At 41.4% G+C, this 20,345-nt stretch overlaps 1 protein-coding gene across 6 annotated transcripts in view; it reads left to right on the top strand.

The window, feature by feature from the left end:
* Positions 1-20,345, top strand: part of utrn (utrophin) — a 188,549-nt gene that overhangs the window by 71,499 nt on the left and 96,705 nt on the right. The gene's annotated exons all lie outside the window — the stretch shown is intronic.

Below are 20,345 nucleotides of genomic sequence, written 5' to 3'. Positions count from 1 at the left end.
TTATCACCAAGTTGCCCGTCTTTGCCTCATCCATAGCTTCTCCTCTATTTTTGGCCTTTTTATTCATGAGTCATTTGGTTGTCAAGACATTCTGTTCCTGCTGAAGTTGTTTTGAGGACTCCAGTCACCTCCACAGCCTGTCGTTTTAAATATATATGTGCATATATACATCAGCAGCTTTAGGAACTTTTGGCACTTCTTCCGCATATCAAAGAAGAATTCAAACTGTGCGTCCCTGCCATAGAGTGAGGTTGTGTGTGCGCGCTTTGTATTTTTGTATACTGTCAGCTTTTAAAGTGAGTGCAGGCATACACAGGGATTGTGGTGAAGAGTGTGTTGTGTTTGTTTTTTGGGTACACAACTGTATTTTTGCTTGTTTGGGATTTTCAGAGACATTTTGACAGGTGGGACAGGTGGGACGCTGTTCTGTAACCGAATTAATTTGATCTCTTGATTAAAGTTTTTAGCTGATCTCATTATGTTGACATGACACACCGGTTAACAGGTTGGTGCCACACACACATTCATTCGAAAAGAGCATAAGAGAAACATGAGGAGAGTGTATTTGGTTAAAAAAAAGAAAAAGTCAGCTTTATTGATTTTACCTGAGAGAAAACGACCGCTGATGCGCACCGGACTCGATGTCATTTTGTACCCCTGTTGATCATTATTGATCGCCGATCTTCATCGCCGTCTCTCTTGCGCTGCACAGCACTGACCTGCTCTCGCTCCGAGGGTAAGGGTGGGGGTGGAGAGGGGAGACCAGCTGTTGAGATTTGACAGTACTGTGCGTGTGTGACTGTTGGAGAGCGACAGACTAATGCATCAGAACAGTTTTGGATTAGTTTCCAGCTTCAATCATGGCTCGACAAACATGTGGTGGCTCAGTTTAATCCATCCTGAAAATTCGTTACGCTTTAGGACTGCATGTTTTTGCCTTTTTTTTTTCTTCTCACCAAGTGTGTGGTTATTCATTTATTTTTTTTCTCTCTACAGAAGAAAAGCCAAAAATTATCACGGGAAAGTCTATTTATATGTATTTTTTCTGTTTTTTTTTTCTAGCCTGTCTTGTTTCTCTGGGAACAAAACAAGAAACAAAAAGCAATAGTGACGCCTCAAGGATTAGACCTCGTTAAAAAATAAAAAAATTATGGGAGAGTAATAAACAGAGCATTAGGCATTCGGGATTAGACATTTATTTCCTGCTCTTTCTCAGCTTATCTTGCAGATGCTTGACTTATGTTTGTTTTTAAACAGTTCTTGGCAAAAACAATTAAAACCAGATCTGTGGTAGCGAACATGCACATAAATGCACAATCAACTCTACCCCTCCTTTTTTTTTTTTTTTTTTTTAACTCCAGCAAATCCAAATCTTGAGTTGATTTGCTCTTTTGGCTCCATTAAGCACCCTTAAGGGGCCAGACCTTCACTGGATTGTGTCCACACCGGACAGTGGGAGGAATCAGTCATTCCACAGCCGATTACCCTCCCCTGGGTTGCATCAGTCATTCCAGCTTCGTTTGGCCTTCCCTTGGGGGACTGTAATGCCAGGGTAGTCCTGCCTCCCTGGGGTGCGCTCACTGGCTGGCAGACTGGAACAATGACATCCTGATGATAGATTCGAAATGGGCTCACCCTCCGGCTCTGGTCATTCTTTATTTTTTGGAGGCAGACCATGGGCTGTTTATTGTCTGACACGCGTTATTAAGCGCTAAAATAATGGAAGCTGGTTCATTTAAATTGATTACGAATAATTTTAACATTTCTAATTATTCTCAGAGGAAATAACTGATTTCATATATTGTATTCCTCAGTTTCTTGAAGAACATTACGTATTCGTACCACTCTTAAAATCGTAAGAAAAATAAGTCCCACCAACACTTTCAATTTGATCACACTAACTCAAGTCAACAGTTCGTGTTTTCGTCTGACTCACTGTCACAAAGGCTGCTTTTTACCCTTGGAAAACCAATTAGACGGCAATATCAAGCCTACCTCTTGAAAAGCACGGATTTGCATCATGTTTGTCGTCACTACCTCTAACAGAGTACCAGTGCAGGGCATGGTGACCACTGACTCACCGTGCTGTGATGGATGGGAAGAGTATGAGATGTACTGAGTCATATCTTTTTATCTGTTAATCATATTTTTCTGGGAGCTTTTGGGTTTATGCAGCGAACCAGTTATTTTGATGTATAATAGCGAGCTTAGCGGTGTTTGCAAGCGGCAGCCATTTAACGTTTTTAAAATTTCATCTGTTATTTGGAGAGTAAATTATCTTCCGCTACTTTCCCAGTTCAAAGCAATAACATTTAATGAGGTTGTATGCTGTTAGAGAAATTTTCTTTAATCTATATGGCGTTCCCCTAAGGCTGTGTTAATGTGTAAAGCCCTTCGATGCATTCATTCTGTACTCATTAAAAACATCGGCTAAATGCCTTAAATGTAAATGCGAGCTTCGCTGCATCCCGATTGTTTCTCTTCGCCGGCCTTTCACCTGGCGTTCTCGCTCTGTAGCGTTCTCTCTTGAAAATTGCTTGCAAGCATGTGACATATAGTTTACTGGTGAATAGAAGTTCTGAGTGGCATGCCTGGTTCATTTATAGTGAGACATACAGAGGGGCCCTTGTGGCTCATTTCATCTCCTCACTTTTGCTGCGCTCTGTCTCTCTGTGTGTAATCTCTAGCTGAGAATTGGCTGAAGGGCCCACCTCTCTCCAGAGGAGCGTCCTCCTACTCTCATTACTGTAGCGTTGGCTGCTATTTCGTGTGTGCGTGTGTGTGCGTGTACCAAAGCCTACTTTAGAAACAGCCCTAAAGCAGCAATAATGTGCAGTCATGCCTTGTCTGTCTCTGTTTCTCTGGCAAATGCTTTGGCCTTTGGGCTCCACACTCGATCCACCTTTGCTCCTGGCTCACTGCTACCCCAGGACAGGTGACTCAGGCGTGGGCATGGAGCCCAGCTGTCTGACCTCCCTGTCCTTGAGCTCCACAGGGGTCCTATGGGTTCTTAGCAAGTGTTAGCATTAGCAGTTAGAGCCTCAGGTGCAGTCAGATTACCCCCCACCCCCCACAGTCCTCTCCCCCCAGTAACCTGGCTCACGCTCAGATTGTGGATAATTTATTTCTTTATTTTTTTCATGCATCCTTAGACACAGTTAGCTTACGGACACTCATGCATTCAGTTCTCCAACACATATGTGGATGAACACATTTAAAATACAAGCATACCCACACACTCACTCACTCCTCAGCTCCTCTGTGAGTGATGAGTCACAGGCGGGAGATTTATGTGGTAACAGATTCATAAATGCAGGTCATTTAAATTCATCAAGACTGTATTGGGAACGAGCAGGGACAATAAAAGAAAATGAAGATGGGTTTTTCTCTCCCAATCAACATTACATGTAAATCACCACAGATGGACTTTCTATTGGGAGTGGGCTGAGGTGAAATAGCACTTAAATCACTGATACAGCCCCGAGTTAAGCTGGTCTCCTTTTCTCGATTGCCATTTCGGCAGAAAGTGACCGTTCCATTATGATAAGATGAGACGAAGAGGACAGAAAAACTGGTCTTGAGATTGAAAATCACCACCCCAGGATTAGATGGAATACACAATATACTACATTTGATGTTGGCTTCAAATATAAACAGAGAAAGGGGGGAAAAAAAAGTCCCTCAACCTCCTCGCCTTTCTCCTCTCTTTGTCTACATCCCATTTTGTCTCTCGCACATCCAGTAAACCCATTTATCGAGCCAGTAATGCACGCGTGTGTGTCCGGTTTGTGTTTACGTGCACTACAGTCTACAGACTTTGCATGCACGCTTCCATTAGTGGCTTTCAGGCACTTCCTAACACCAAGCTAAAGCTGCTAATGCCTGTGTAGTTTGTCATCACGTATACTTTATGGTGCTGGAAAGCTCTGTATTCACCCAGCACTTCAACATGTGATATCCAGAGTAAATAACGAGGAAGAAAAGGAAAGATATTGATGGAGAGATGTGCGCAATTACCTCTGTAACTCTGTACTGGTTAACTGTCGTGATCAGTTTTCAAAGGAGTCGTTTTTCTCTTGTGATGACTGCGTCTTTGCACTGAGGCTGGAAACGGGAGGACAAATAGCTTAAACATGAGAAGCACCTACAAAATTCACTCTTAAAAGTCTGTATACAAAAGCACCAAAGCCCAGTTAAAAGTCAATAAATTAAACACACCGAGCACACAACAATGACATAACCATGTGACATATAACAGAAAAATCTTAACTAACATTACATTTTAGTGTCAAAGTCACTAACAACTTGATCATATTTTTCCCAGTTTAACAAAATCACATTTTACAGTCTTGATACAAATTTGATCTAATGTTTCTACAGTCTTTTTCCCCACCTGTCTGTCCAGCTGTTAAGAAAGTAGATGATGTGAAAGAACTGAGGCCCAGTACTCAGCTTTACTGGAGGACATGTTTGTTTTCAGACAGCAGACTTGGCTAAAACTCACTAACCCACCTGACACCGCGATCTATAGCGGGCCCAGACGTGGCCTGAGCCGAATCACGCCAAGCAGAGGGAGAGATAGAGATCTCAAGGTTTTTGCCTTTTCGTTGCTCTCCCTTATGGCATGGCAATCTCTCAATACGTGCTTAAAGTGCTTAAAGATTTGTAGAAACTAACCCGTAAGAGAGGGGGAAAAAAGGGACATATTGACCTGAAGGCAGTGAGGAGAAGGAGGCAGTCATTTTTGTTGCCAGCTAGAGGTCCCTCTGACCTTCCAGCTCTCTCTTATCATCCTTTCACTGTCTCATGCACCGCTTGCCCGACCGAGTCGGGGTGCGATCCAGGGGGCACCCTAAGTGCGGGAAATAAAATGAAGCATGCAATCATTTTTCCTTTGCTGTTCCTTCTATTCTTGTGCTGACAATCAATCTGCGGGGACAAGGCCTGCGCTCTGCACCTTGCCAGAGTCCCACCTTGCCAATATCTATGGTGAGCACACAAACAGTGCTGACTCACAGTCCATATTATGTTTTCTCTCCGTGTGTATATGTGAGCGCCTGCACCTTTTTGTGGTGCTGACAAATACCACAGTTTCAAATTGAAGAAGAGATTGTGTTTGTACAAATGTACTGATAACATAAGGTCAGAATAATCAGAAGGTGATTGAGCCAATTAGTATTCAACAGATTAGAAAGTGTATCGATTGATCCTCTTCTCACTGCCCTCTGTTACTTCTCTCCTCTTCAACCCTTCCCTCCTGTTTCCCCCCCCGTCTGTTTACCTGCATCAGCTTCAGTTCTCATTCTTTCTCCTCTGTGAATCTCTTCTACCTTTGGACAGTTTCCCTCTCTTGTCAAGGATAATTAATTCTTTAAGAAGGAGTGGAACATTTGCTCCATGATAACGTCTGTTCCTGCTACGTTTCAACGCCTCTGTGTTTTATTTCCACAGTGCTCTGAGCCCAAATGATTTTGTATTTCATCATTATTATTTTTTTTAAAAACATCTATCAAAAACATGGTGTGCATTTGCAGTGATTTACCACTTTTAGAAATCTCTTTTGAAAGGTGAAACATTCACGTATGAGCAAGCGTCTTTGTCTTGGTGCCATTCTTTCTCCGAATCTTGTCCTTGCTGTAGAGATAAACATTTAATTGATCTATTCACCTGTCTTGTAGGCTTTTTGTGCAACCACTCAAAAAAAGGGGGGAAAAACACTTAGATGGAGCTACAAATTATTTTTAGCAGAGAAATACAAAGACACACTTTACTCCCTTTCTTCTTCCTCTACTATCACCATTTCACTCAGTAGCAATTTTCCTAATATCACCATAATATGCAGCATATGCACCGGCTCACATCGCCCTCTTTCTATTTATGCCATCATCTGCTCTTTGCACGCCGCTTCTAAATCATTCATGCTTTCCATCTTTTCCCTCCCATCCTCCAAAAACATTCTGCCCATCTTCCTCAACTCTTAGATGGCTTACTAGATGCTACTTGAGCCTTGCTTCATGCGCCGCTTACAAACCAGATACTTGCATTCGACGACTTTCCAACACTGAAACTATACTTGCGTGGATGTCATATATGATTCGTCTCAAGGTTTATCATCCAGGTAGCTCATCTTAACATTTTGACAAGATCTTTTTTTTCCCAATTGGTTAAATCAGTGGATGTTTACTTCACCCGTGTTATTTTGTCTGAATGTCCCTGACTTGGGCCTTTCAGTGGCCTAAATAAAGAAAGGAGGGGAGGTTAAATAGAACAAGAACCCCAAGAAAATAGCAGTGGAAGAAAAAGTGGGCAAGACAAAAGAAAAAAAAAATTAGAACAAGTGTAGAAGGTATTGCGGTGAAGGAAATGGAGCATTGAGCATGCTCTCAGAGATAAAACAAAGAGGAGCTGAAAATGGTTTTCACTGTTATATCACAGGAGATTAAAGATAAATCACGCTATATATAGTCTGTAATCTGCGGGCAGGAACAGCCTGCTGGAGTCAAATGCCACTATAGGGGGAAAAAAAGGAGATTGATGGGTAGTCACGGTCACGTCACAGAAGTGTTGAGCAGAGTTTTTGTAAAGTCTTAAGTTTGCCCAGAGGAGCTCTCACTGTTGGCGTGCAGTTTCTGCTCTGACAAGCTTTTGAAAGGTAAAACTCTTCTTAAATTAGAAATGTCCTCTCCGTACTACATGGTTAAAAGATTAGACACGAGACGGAACCATGTGATACTCGAGAAAGCTGAGAGAGGGATCGGAGATGACGGGAGCGGATCAGCGTGAGCAATGAAAATGTTTGTGAAAGACAGCTCGACGTAAGCTTTAACTCCATCTCAGTGGTGCCTTCACATGTCGGACCGCAGACATCAAAGAAAATCCAGAGCTGTTAGGTGAGACAAGGAATCAAATTAGATGTACTACAGTGCTGCAAGTGTGGGTGTTCACTGGTTCAGCATATTTCATAGTTAGAGCAGAGATGTCTGAGAAGAGGGGACTTTTTTGTTCCTTGGGGAGAGAAGTCTGCCCTTTCTGAAAAGTAAAGTTCCAAAAAAAGGTTTGACTCAGAAAGCAGAAGAGGAAGAAAAACATGTCATGAGAGAAAAGAAGATGGCTGCCAAGTATGTTTTATTTTTTTTAAGAAGGATGAAATTGAAGTGAGGAAAGAGCTATCTAAACATGTCACTGGGACGATGGAAGCTGGGAAAAGTTGGATACGGTGACAAGAGCGAGTAGGAACCTGGAAATGGAAAAAGGGTGGAAAGATGGGAACGGAGAGACCAGAGCCTGAAAGGAGGTGAAGGGATTGAAGAAGAAAGGGTCGATAGAAGTGTGCGATTGCCTTTTCCATCTCTGGGGTTTGCAGGGCTTATTTCAGGGTCACCGGAGAGACGATCACACACACACACACACACACACACACACACACACACACACACACACACACACACACACACACACACACACACACGGACAGACTGAGAGAAAGAGAGTTTAGAATCGACCCGAGTGCTCATTTTCAGCCTAAAGGATATTCTCAGATTGGGCAGGGGGGTGAGAATTCATTTATTGCCTCAGTACATGAGTGACTTCATTTTCACCGGCTGCCTTGCTTCCCACTGTGGACAAAAGAGAAATGCCAACAAAGCCTATTACACATTTGTCCAGTTTACAGCCAAGTATGTCTTGTTGAACGTCTCCCTCTTTTAGCCTGTCCCCCTTGTCAGTGTTTGTGTGCATGAGTGTGTGTTTGTGTGTGTGTGTGTGTGTGTGTGTGCCAATTCGTGCCTGCTAAATATCATTGGGATTAGCGCCGGAGGCTTAATTAAAAAGCAATTACCTTTGGTCGCTGCGGGCGACGCTTGGCGGAGGGTAGCTCAACTAATCTGGTGAATGTTGTGAGGGATCCTCAGCATGTAGCGCGCACACACAGATGTGTGCAGTTGTCTGCAGAATTAAAGGAGGATTAAAACAATTGTTAATTAGTGAAGTGGGGTGGGGGCTGAAAGGGTAGAAGAGGGACTGTAGGGCCAGACGCACCGTTCCCTCTGCATCTCACGGCCTCTGTGAGTTTATTTATGAGGTTAAGTGGGCAAATGATATACCCCACATCCAATTCATTTTGGAGCTCCTAAGCATGCGTACTCTTTCCCATTGTACCTCTCCTGCTTTTCCACCTCTCTTCTTGCGCTCTCAAACGCTAAAATAGGTTAGCAGAGTTAGTGCCTGGGCTAATCTTTTCATTTTAAAGCTCCAATTAGATGTCGCTAATGACAGTAATTAGATCATCTCTCTGAGACTCGCTCTGTTGTGCCCTTGAAAACCCCCAGTATGCTCGATACAATAGAGGCGAATCTGCCAAAAAAAGTGTGGGGTGGGTCATTTCCTGAAATGATGAAGCTGTCTGAATACAAAGCAATGCTCTGTGTACACCTAAAATCAAAGATTATCTATGGGGATATTAAGAATTTAGCCTGAGCTGAACTTTGGATAGATCTTGGTGTAATTTTAGTGTCTGAAGCAACTTTGAGGTTAGTCTGTTTTTGGATAGGTGGGATAATATCAGATATTAGCCCCTTAATTCCTCCCCCGCCCCAAATGACACATCTGCAAATAATTTAGTATTTACCCATGCCATTGGACCATGTTGTGTTTCATCAGTTTTGTACTGGAAGATTACTTGGTGTCCTTGGCCCAAAGGGGCGAATAAATGACCCAATGGCCGTCTCCTCCACCAATAAAACAAGCCAAAATAATCTGTATTGGGTCTCAGCTGAAATCTATTTTTAAACATTGGTGTTGGTATTGGCACAGTATTGCATTATTCAGAATGGGTGCATCCCTAGAGGATATAAAAAGAGAATTTGTGTTAAAATTGTGGTTTTAGTTGCCACAGAGACAAAGTTTTCACTCCTGTGTGTGTGTGTGTGTGTGTGTGTGTGTGTGTGTGTGTGTGTGTGTGTGTGTGTGTGTGTGTGTGTTTGTGTGTTTGTAATCTGTTTGTGCCCCCAGGTTTGACGATTTGTTGTAGTTCATCAAGATTTAATTTTGGATTGATGTTTTTTTTCATCCCTGAGAGAGACCAGTAATTACCACTAAACGCTGTATGAAAAGTGCTCATGCGCGCACACACACACACACACACGCACACACGCGCCCGCGAACACCCCTCACTACCCCCAGCTGATGTATCATAATTGTCCTCTGTCCTCTTCCCATCTTGCTTTCCTCTATTTATAGCTCGTTTTAGGCCCCACCCTCCCAGACAGCACTATGGCAACTACATGATTGACAGGCCAATTGTCAAGTGCGCTTGATCCTTTTGAGTCTACTGTCTTTCCTCCCGTTGACCTTCTCTCTGACATCACCGCCGTCTGACTGTCTCGCTTCAGTCCGTACTGTCTGCGTGTGATCATAACTCAGTTTGGATGGCCTTGCACCCCGCTGCTAAATGTCCCCCTCACACAGAGATAGATACGCAGCTCGGAGAGGAAGAGCGGGTCATAAAACGCACACTCGTACACATACTACCTTAACTGCATATGACTACATCCATTAATCACCTTTTTAACCTCAACCTTTGTGACTGTGTATCAGCTTTGTGTCTACTTTTTATTCACAATTGGAGACACCGCCTAAAAACTGTAAATGCAGCAGGCTTCCTACTTCAGCAGGGGTGATCCGTATGAAAGGCAGGGTTTATTATGAGTTATTACATGCAATTAAAAATGCTTCTTGGGTAAGGAGGTGGGGCAGACCTCGATGCCCAGTTTGTACAAACATGCTGCAATCTGAGAGATACTGAATGACACACAAGGGCACATGATGTGCTTTAAACACTGTAAATTATTAATGCATAAATCAGTTTTCCTGTTATATAATACATTAATATCGTTGCTGTTGTTGTTCTTTATTGCATATTCTGATGCCTTCGTAATATTATGAAGCCAATAAAGCCGCTTGAGTTGAATTACAAAGAGTAATTTTGGCTGTCACTCAACTGAGGCAAAAGTGGCAGCATGAATCAAGCAGCAGTGCTCGTGGTTGGGTAGAGGTTAAGAAAATTATCAGTCAGGATGCATCAGATTCATGAAAGCCTCACCCTTAATCTCCAGGAGATAAAGTATTGTATATTTTGAATAACTTTACATATAAATTGTGGTAGAATAAGTAGCAGCAGCCACGCTTCTGTACCACTGACAGATTAAAAGTAATTAAAACAAAAACACCTTCAACAGATATGGAAAGATTTGTGGCCACCTACCAAAGTGTAGCATCTGGGAACCTTTTAGGAAGTAGTATATTCCATAAATAAATCAAGGAAAAATGCTAAACTGTACTTGGAGGGAGGACTAAGATTCACATTTTCATATATTATTACTGGAAGAAGCTTGAATGTCACCTTCTGTATCACATGCCCAAACGCACTCGATTTCACCCCATAGTTTAACTGAACCTCTTCACTTATGCAGACCTCTTAGAAATCCTCCAAGGTGTTACGTTCAAACAGTTTCATTTGAGCGTTGCTCACCTGCGTTATATTTCTTTCCATGCCTGTCGTGTTTCTCTTGTCCTGCAGTTTAGCTGTACTTACTACTAACTTTACACAGTGCCCTGTTATCACCATAAGAAGCTGCAACCCCGTGTTTTTTGATGTTTGTACGTTTTCCATGCTGTCAACAGTCTCCAGATCGGCATAGGCACAACCCTGGACAGTTCTGAGAGTGCATGCTTTGGGAATCGAGCTGATATTTTTTTGCCCATGCTTAGCCATTTTGCTCTCTGCAGATATGCACTTCATTCAAGTGCTGCCTTTCTCCTTCTGTCTTATCAACTAACTCTATTTTGGAGCTTTGCAATCTTTCCAAGTGTTTACATATTTTTCATATTTAAATATTTGTTTGCTCGTTATGTGCTTGAGTGGTTTAGTCGAATCTTTTGCTCCCCCTAGCAAACAAAGCGAAGTAGGTCAAATGTCTTTCTCTTCAACCATGCCCTTCAGCGCCTCTTGGAGGAAGTGTTTCCAGGCCAGATGGAGTTCTTCCACCATGCTTTGGCTCTGCTTGAGGTTTTACCGCGGTTGAATGTACCCACTGCTATCCATGTAAATCCTAGAGGAATATGCTCAAAGGAGTAGCCTTGGTACTATTACTGTGTGCGAAGGATGAGGGGAAAAGGAAAAAAGCATGGCCAGAGAGGATGAGGGCTGGTGTGACACAGGAGGATGTTAAGGATAGCGTAAGATAGCTGTACATCTGCACTTAAAGAATAAAGGTCACTCTTTCGAGGATTCTGATGTTCGGATTTTGGACTGAGAAGACAGATGATTCGAAAGAGGAGTAAAAGAAGCCATCTATGTTCTCTGTGAACAATCTTTGAACAGAGGGGGCGGCTCACGACACTGTCAGCCAGCTACACTGCTGTCTTAAGATCCCTTCCCAGGCACTTCAACCCCTACTCGCATCTTGTCTCAGGTGACCTCAGTAGGTCACAATATAGAGTGAGGTAAGGTCTCACAGTAGTTTCAGCTGAAACATCTGTTGGTAATGACCCACAGCTTTCGCACCTTGGCTCACACCTGCAGGCTTGGCTCATGTGATGACACGCATGATTAATAGTGGGTCAACGACCACCTTCTAAGGGACGACTCCCACTTGGGTTTAAATACCCGGGACTCTCCACTTTTTGGTTATAGACTTTTTTCCTTCAAATGCTAAGACTAGCATTGTTGTTCTTTCTGTACACCAAATTTGGCCACTCATCTCAGATTTGGGGTCATGACTGAGATGTTAGATGTTAGGAGAAACTCGCCACCTGTAAAGAAGCTTTTTCTGATAGATTCAAGTCTCTCTTTACCGCAACACTCTATTTAAGATCCATGTGACTGTGGAAGGTGCAGAAACCCAACTGTTGACCTGATCCAAATTTCTCCACTTTTTTAAAAGGGTAGCTCACTCTGGGTGTCTGCCCCTTTCCATTCCAATAATCCTGTGGGTTTCACTTAGTATGGGTTACAATCCCATATAGCTAGCAAGCATGATCTCCAAATTCTGGTTGCCATGACAGTGTCACTGGCAGATCGTTCGAGGAGAAAAGGGGTCCAGTGCACAGACGGGCGAGAGGAAATGAAAAAGAAATGTAATGAAGGAACATGAAATGTCATTTCTCTCTTCCCTACACATGCAGCAGAGATGGGCTTTGGCAGTTTGGTCACAGCTAAAGAAGCGCCAGAGACGGCCCGCTGTAAAGGTTGCAGACGACAGAGAGTGAGGCCGACCGCAGAAAACTGCTCTGACTCGAGCTGTGCCTCTCGCCACCTCGCCGGTGCATTATGACACAAGCTCACCCTGTTCCCCTGTCCCTTTGGGAGGGCACATGTTTGTATACTCCTCTTCCTAATTACCGAAGTAATTTCCTTTTTGCATAACAAAAGAACATCCTTGATTTGTACACTGCTCTATTATTTAAACAGTCCTTCTCATTATTGGCTTAGCCAGCTGGTCCTGAGCAGCAGAAGCACTCAGAGATATCTGTAAGTCACGATGTGGGAGGCAATAGAGCTCAGGAAAGAAGTGACCTGAATGTATAAAGTCAATCTAGGTTAAGTGATTTATGAGCTCAAAAATGATGGGAAAGTTTCCATTTAGATGACAAATGTCAATCAGGTGAAGAAAAAGAGCCATGGTGCCAGTAAAGTGTTTTAGATAAAAGAGACAACATTTATACTCATTTGTAGTCTGGTGTGAGGAGGCTGTTCATTGTATATTCAAACCACTGGTTCAGATATTTTAATGGCTTCAATTATGATAAAACTATCTTCCACTAAATGGCATGCATTAGAGTAATTGTATCTGGCTTCAGTAGTTGTCCCTGCTCTTCGTCAAAGCTGTGCGAATATGCCCAAGAAGATGACTGACGATGAACCAGCCCGACTGAGTAGAGGCTCAAACCCTGACCGTCTCTGATGGTATTTGTGTGTCTGTTACAATAATCCAATAATACAAGAGTTATAAAATAATCACAGCTTAGCGACAATCATTTACAAAGTAGTCAGATGTGAATTCGTATCGAATATCTAATAACGTCCAGCCGAAGCTCTCTCGGGCATTGTTGGCTACATTGCTGCCTCGGTGCCATTTCATCATATAAAACTGTTGCAAGTCTGATTGGATGGCTCCAACCAGAGTTTGGTATTTTCCCAGTAGAGTGGAAGATATTGAAGTGATGTGCCGTGTTGCTGAATTGCTTCAGGAAACCGAATGTTTTAAGTGACTGAATTGGGCACAAATGGTCTCCGTAATGGAAGATGGCTTTCGGAGTGTCTGTGGAATAACGATGCTTCTTTTTTTTTCCACAGGTTTTGTGGGTATTATTCACTTCCTGTTCTCCAATTTCAGCACACTGTTATCATAGACGGTGTAGTTTTTCTCAATTTCATCTCTGTGTACTTTTTTCATTTCTTTTCTTGTTCTTTTTTTCAACCCCTCCTTTTTCTTTTATACGCCTCGGTAGAAAACTGTTGTGACACTGTAACTTTTCCTCTTGTCTGCGCTGGTTTGTTTCCATTTATAAACTTGGACTGGCGTGCTTGGGCCCGAGGCAGGAAGTAAATCAACTTAGAGGCTTTAACCTTTCCATAAATATGTCACTCATCACCTAATTGCTCAGTTCACTAGTTCACTTTAATTAACTAACGCCTGCACACACACACACATTGAGCATCTAGACATGCAGACACAGCAGCTGTGCCACACTTTCTACTTTGTCACAAAGCAGACCGGATTGATAAATTGCTCTAACGCTGGAAGTGCTTGCTGGCGTTTGTTGATCTAATGCTGATTGGCTGTTCAGTTAAGACGTCACACACGCTCTATTTCCATCTTTTTGTTTTATAATCTCTCCAGCGTCCACCTCACTCTGTCGGTCTGTCAGTGGGTAGAGCGCACTGAGTGCCTTGTTAATGCTCAGCTGACATTTATAAGTGTCTCCTTTTTTGTAATGATGAAGTTGTTTCAGGTCATAATATCGATGATTCACCAAAGCTAGAGTTCTATTATGTAAACCAGTCGCTTAAATGGCTTTACGCACTGTGTGCTTTAGAGATAAATGGATTTTAGGCTTAAAAACTTTTTTTTTTTTTAAATAGTTTTTTTTAACAAACTCCTTCTTATAAATGAGATTTGCTTTTTATTTTCTTTGCATTTACATCGTGTTCTTTACTAAACGTGTGTTTTCCTTTGTGCCGTCTGCATTGACTTCGAAATTTTCCTCTTTCTTTTTATGCGTGCATAAAAATTTTTTTTCCCCAGTTACTAATGGTCCAATAATGCTTTGATCTCGAAATCAGACTCATTGGTAGAAATATGTTTGTGAGAGTAACTCGATATCCCAGAAGATTTTCCCCCCCCTGCTTTTTAGGTTGAAGTTATTTGATCAGTCACAGTCTGTATCCGTCAAAAGCTCATTTTGTCTACAAAAAGCATAACTCATTGTTGCTGCGTTCCTATCATAGAATATATAACGGTGTATGCAAACCTCAAGTGCAAGAAAAGACCAATTTCCTTCTCCTGCTTGTAGTTTTCTTTTTTTCCCCCCTTTTTTGGCTGGTCTGATGACTTTAATCAAGTGCTCATCTTCTAGCTATTTCACTGAGGTGTCTGACTCCTGCCTTACAGGTTGTGGCTGTAATTGTTCTATCAATGAGAGAAAATCTGAATAGACTCCGTTATTTTGTCTTAGTCTGATGTACCTCACATTTTTCATTGATACTGAAGGTTGGGTCAGGTTAGATTGTTTGTCATGCTGCCTTTCGGTGACATTTGGCTTTATTGATGCAGTCTAGTTTTATGAGATGACCTTTATGATAGCATGATGTGTTGCATTTTCCTGATAGCAGGCGACTTGTCGACTTGCTGATTTTCATATTTTCAGATCAGTCAAACCTGATGGAGAATTTCTGGAGATACATCTTGGATTAAAAAAAAAACTCATCTGATAATAAATGGAACTAGTTTACACTTTAATTTGACTTGAACTCTGTTATCCCATACCAACACTTTTGGTATGGGATAAACTTGAAGAAATCAGCTCCATGTGTCTCTTCTGTTTACTAAACCTGTGTTCAGACTATTCAAGTGTAAACTCTATTTCAGACTAAATGCATAAAATGCAATTATTTTATGCAAAAAATGTTGTAATGCTTGTTATTTTGATGTTGATGGATTGAATGTGACGCCACATTGTTTAGTTAATTATTAAAAATAAAGCAGATTTGAATCACTGGGAAAAAATATATGTTTTCGGAGGCTTTGAGACAGATTAAAAGTAGCAGCACACTATGCTAATGATGGCATTGCACAAAGTAGATGCTGCCTAATAGCTTAGCTTTAGCTTTCTCTAAAATATGTTTCTGCAGGTAGAAATGGGGACTTGAGATGTTTGCTGCAGTGGTGAATTGCCTCTGCAGGGCCACAGTATGTAAATAAAAAACCCAAAACAAGTAAACAAGCTGAGGGAGAGTGAGAGGAGCTTCACTGCACTTGTCCTAAAGCTTTTAAAGCATCTCTTTTGAGTTTGAATCAATACTGGCTGCCCTGGATGAGAAGCTCCGCAACACTAGCCATTACTCTTGACCACTGCAGTTGGTACATTTGTCTGCGGGCCGTGTGCTTGACTGCGTGTTCGTCCGTGATGGAGCATGAGCTCTCATTATGGGCTGCTATTAGTGTCTTGTCAGTTTTAAAACCTCGGAGCATCCTAATGCGTCTAAAGTGTGCTCCGTCAGGGAGAAGTGCACAAAGCAGAGAAAATGGTCAATGACTGGGCGCGTGATTTCTGAGCGTTTTCTCGCAATGTGATTTAGAGATCGGGCTTTAAGTCAAGCCCATTACTGCATCACAGCGATTCTCCTCAGGGTTAAACGGTTTATCAGAGAAACATGGACCTTAAACTGCATCACGGCATCAGACTCCAAATGGGTTTGATCACAGTCTTGGATGGGGGGAGACTAGTAAATAAAAAGAAAATAGAAAAATAAATAACTGCTGAGACTTGGAACATCAATTTTGGTTTAAAAAAATATAATCCACTTTCCTTTAATCAGATAAAGTGAGTATAGCTTTGAAGTCAATAGTAACCAAGTTATTTTTTCCTTTTTCCACTTTCAGTAACGTATTTTTGCGCCTACTGTTTTGTCTGCATTAAGCCAACTCGGTCAAGGCCATCACTAAATTTCGAAAGTGTCTGAGTGTGTTTGGAAGATTGTGATGGTAAACATCTATCACCAGGGTGTCCTGGATTCTTCAAAGCATGTTATTATTTTATTATTTTTCAGCCTTGAAAATCGGATCTCAGCCACATCCTAGCTTCAATTACTGAGGCTGTTATCGACAGAGAGAACAGCTCAGCAGTTCAGGCTTCATTAAAAAAGGGAAAGTGTATTATTATTATTTATTTATTTATTTATTTTTAATGCTGCCAAACCGAAACACGCATATGCTAATATACATTACACAGTTGCAAGAAGAGTGGTTGTGCTGCAAGGAACTATGTGCTGAGTGAATGAATTGACTTTTGAAGAGCCTCTGTAATTGCACTACAGACCAGTATGGCCTGAGTTTTAATTAACACGTCATGTTATAAATCTGTTTTACGTAACGTGCAGTCAAACACTTTCATTTGCTCAGCAATAGCAGACTCTGGGAGACCTCCTACAGATGAGCAATTACCTCGTGTCACTCGGTATATCTGGACCTCTCTCTTCCGTTTACTGCGCCGATTAGGAGTATGATGAAATGAATTTCACAGGTCTGTTGCAATCACTGCAGCTTCAGTGCTTTAGACTTTTACTTTGTTCCTGTTTTTGTTTGTTGGAACGAAGTTATTATTTCTCATCTTCCCCGCGGCCGACTTCTGTTTTCTCCTACCAAGTTTTCAACAAAAAGTCAACAAACAAAAATTAAACTTCTTCTTTTTTTCCTGGTTTCAATCAGTTGTGCTCTTTTCTTTTTCTTAATACAGCCGTTAAAAGTACAGGGGGTCAGAGGAGGGTTAATTGGGTATCAAAAGGTGAGCAGCAGCTGACACCAGTTATAGCCTAAAGCACAAAATACATGCAAATGGGGCACACATTAAAATCGATCTCGGCGGTCATCTCTGACTTATCCCAGACATCTATTACTGCTACTTAAAATGACCCACATTAAGCACTGATGCAATAGTATGTTTGACGTTAAAAGGTTTAGCATGATTGTAGCAGAGGATGTTTGATATGAAAGGTTAATTCATTTTTGGACTTTTTAACCAATTCAAAGAAATGGAAAGTCTTGAGTGCCTTGAGTATAACAACTACAGTTAAGCAGTTTAATTTCCTATTTCATTTTGTTGGTCCACCAGTTAAGTCCAAGCTAAAATGTCTCCAGTAACTCTTGAGTGAGCTGCCATCAAAATTGGTCTCAAAAATGAAGTGTTTATAAATCTTGTTCCCAGTAGGAGCGAAACGAGGTACAACACATACAATACATGTTGTATTGACGGAAAGGGAACATGAACCATAATGACTTCTGACTACCTGCTGCCACCAACATGTCAGTGTTTTCATGCAGCCATCCATTTTCTTCCACTTATCCAATTCAGGGTCATGAGGCCGGGGGTCATAGGGCGAGAGGCAGGGGTACGCCCTGGACAGATTACCGGGCTGTCACGGGGCTAACGGCAGAGAGACAGATGACCATTCATTGACCAGTTAACCTAAACCCCACTCATGTCTTTGTACAGTGGGAGGAAGCTGGAGTACTCGGAGAAACCCACACAGGCACAGGGAGAGCATGCAAACTCTTCAGCTGTAAAATATTTAACTTTCTGTTTTAATTGAAATCCAGCATCTGTTAGATGGATTGCCTTTATTTTTGTTGTGTATATTCATGTCTCCCTCAGGATGATGTGTAATATATTCGTGGATCCTTTTTAATTTTTATATAGTGCCATTATTATGTCTTAAATTTAATTTGCCCAATGCTTACATGTGTCTGCAAAACTGTTATATTTATATAAGCGCCAGCTGTCCCTTTAACATGCTAAATAAAAAAGCTAGCACGCTAACATGCCGCACTAATGTGCTTTGCTGGGTACATTGGTACATTAGTGTTGTTGTTTTTAACAGCAGTCCTCATGGAAATGCAATGCATGACTGCAGATTAACAGTCTTGGTGTGTGTCAAATGCTATTCACGGTTAAAGTAAAATAAATTCTGTTGAAGATGATGTGTTACGTGCCGCATCGGTAATTTGTTATATCACTTCTGCGTTACCAGATGCAAAATGAACTTTAAATATAGGGCAGATTCATCTGCTTTTGGCATGTCAGCTTTTTGCTCCACTTCAAGCATCTGCATGTTAAAGCTGTAATATCAGAAGCCTCGTGATTAGACAAGCCTTTGAAACAAACCATGAAATTGATGACAAGCTAACAAGTAATCCACAGAAATCCATTCATCCAAAGAACAATCCATTCAGATTGAGCATAAAATTGGTGCAATGCCACCAATAGAAAGCTAACTACATACAATACTCTTAAAAAGTCATTTAGTTACACTGTTGTATCTTTTTTATTCAGCTTTTCACTTGAGAGTTTGTTTATATCATTAAGTCTGTCCTGGTAATTGATTGCTTGGTAGGATGGAGCCTAATGAAGGAGATTACAGAGTGGCTAGAGGATTATAGTTGCTGTGATGAATAAATATAGACAATGTGCCATATAGACTGTACAATGGTACACTACAGACTGATAATCCAAAATACTGTCAGTAGGTTTTTAGAATATAAGACACTCGAGTTAGTCACAGAATCACCTGGTTGTCGTCTAGTTTATTAATGAATTATTTCTCTCTGGTTTATTTCTAATTACCTCATTTGCATCCTTACAGCTCTATTCTAACAGTTTTGTCTTATTTTTCTTTGCTGTTGAAATGTTTTGTTGTAATTATCTGTCAGATTATGCCCTCTCTCTGTTTGAATGATTAGCAGGATTAATTTATGTGTTCAAAATGATCTGTTACCTCCGCAGAGCTGTAAATGTGTTAGTGTATGGACTTTTCGCAGCGTATCAAACTAATGTGTACAAGTGTTTATGAACAGCTGCATATTTCGTGAGTCGCTTTACTTCACCATAATTGGACAGGCCTTTCATCTCCCGCTCTCGCTGCCTTTGAATATGCGTTTCCTCATCGAGGCAGATCAAAGGCACCACTTACAGATTAAAAAGAAGACAGTATAAAGTGTGTGTGTGCGCAGATACATGCGTGTGTCTGCAAATACTCATCACAAAAAAGAAAATCTGAGGGAACATTGATATCAGCCCCCTCTTTTCCATGTTTATCACTGTTTATCTGTTTTTCTTAATCCTCGTCTGACTCTGCTGCTCAGCAAAGCGCTGATATTATGACGAAGCTGAAACTTTAATTTATCAGCAGGATAGAAAACCTAACTTTGGCTTTTAGGTATTTAAAATTGCGATTGGGAATTTTGACCAATGAGGCTCCTGCGAATTGTGAATTTGGTTAGATTTTGAATACGCTTCTTTTCACTCGCTAATTGGGCTTTAGTTGGTTTTATGCCAGATTGTCATCTTGTGTTAGCTTGTGTAATTTCAGTTCCTGAAAGTCTTGTTGATCATGTTTATGTTTTTTAGTTGTATCTACACTAGTAGCCTCTTAGTCCTTCTGTTAACACATTTCTAAGTTTATCGTTTGTTCTATTCGTCAAGCTCGTGACTAAATAAATGTGCTTCCTGTAAACACTCGCACGCCGCTTGACAGTCGAGCAGTAACAGAAAATCAATATTTTTTTCAGATGCAATAACGATTAAAAACGTTCCCCCTTGTGCACTTATTAGCAGATTGTTTCCTAGCGGAGTCTGGGAAACTGACCAAGAACATCGATCCAAAGCGATGAGTTATGTGCACAAGTGTAAATATGAAACATGCTGGTTTCCCCAGTAAAGGTACATTTGAAGACACTGGATGGGCAGTGAGTCATATTTCATTTAGGCTTATTTAGCCTCTCATTTATCTGAAAATATCTTATTAACATGTTCTCTCTGTGTGGTCATCTGATTGATTCCCAAAGTCCCCACTTTGTGATTTTGCACACTTGTGACAGTAATGCTGACTAACTCATTACTCTCCTATCACTTTAGATGTAATACGGTTGGTCTCACTTTGTCATGTCCTTGGCTCATCTTATGACCCTGCATGACTCAGACAGATCTCCCTGGGAAGGCAGAAGGATGTTTAACATGCATCCATCTGTGGCTTTGAAGTCACAAGGCATACTTACATAACATTTGTGCCT

Source organism: Oreochromis aureus, linkage group 15, assembly GCF_013358895.1.
Source record: "Oreochromis aureus strain Israel breed Guangdong linkage group 15, ZZ_aureus, whole genome shotgun sequence".
NCBI classification, from domain to species: domain Eukaryota; kingdom Metazoa; phylum Chordata; class Actinopteri; order Cichliformes; family Cichlidae; genus Oreochromis; species Oreochromis aureus.
Note: the sequence above shows the minus strand (reverse complement) of the source record. Positions and strands in the feature narration are given on the sequence as shown.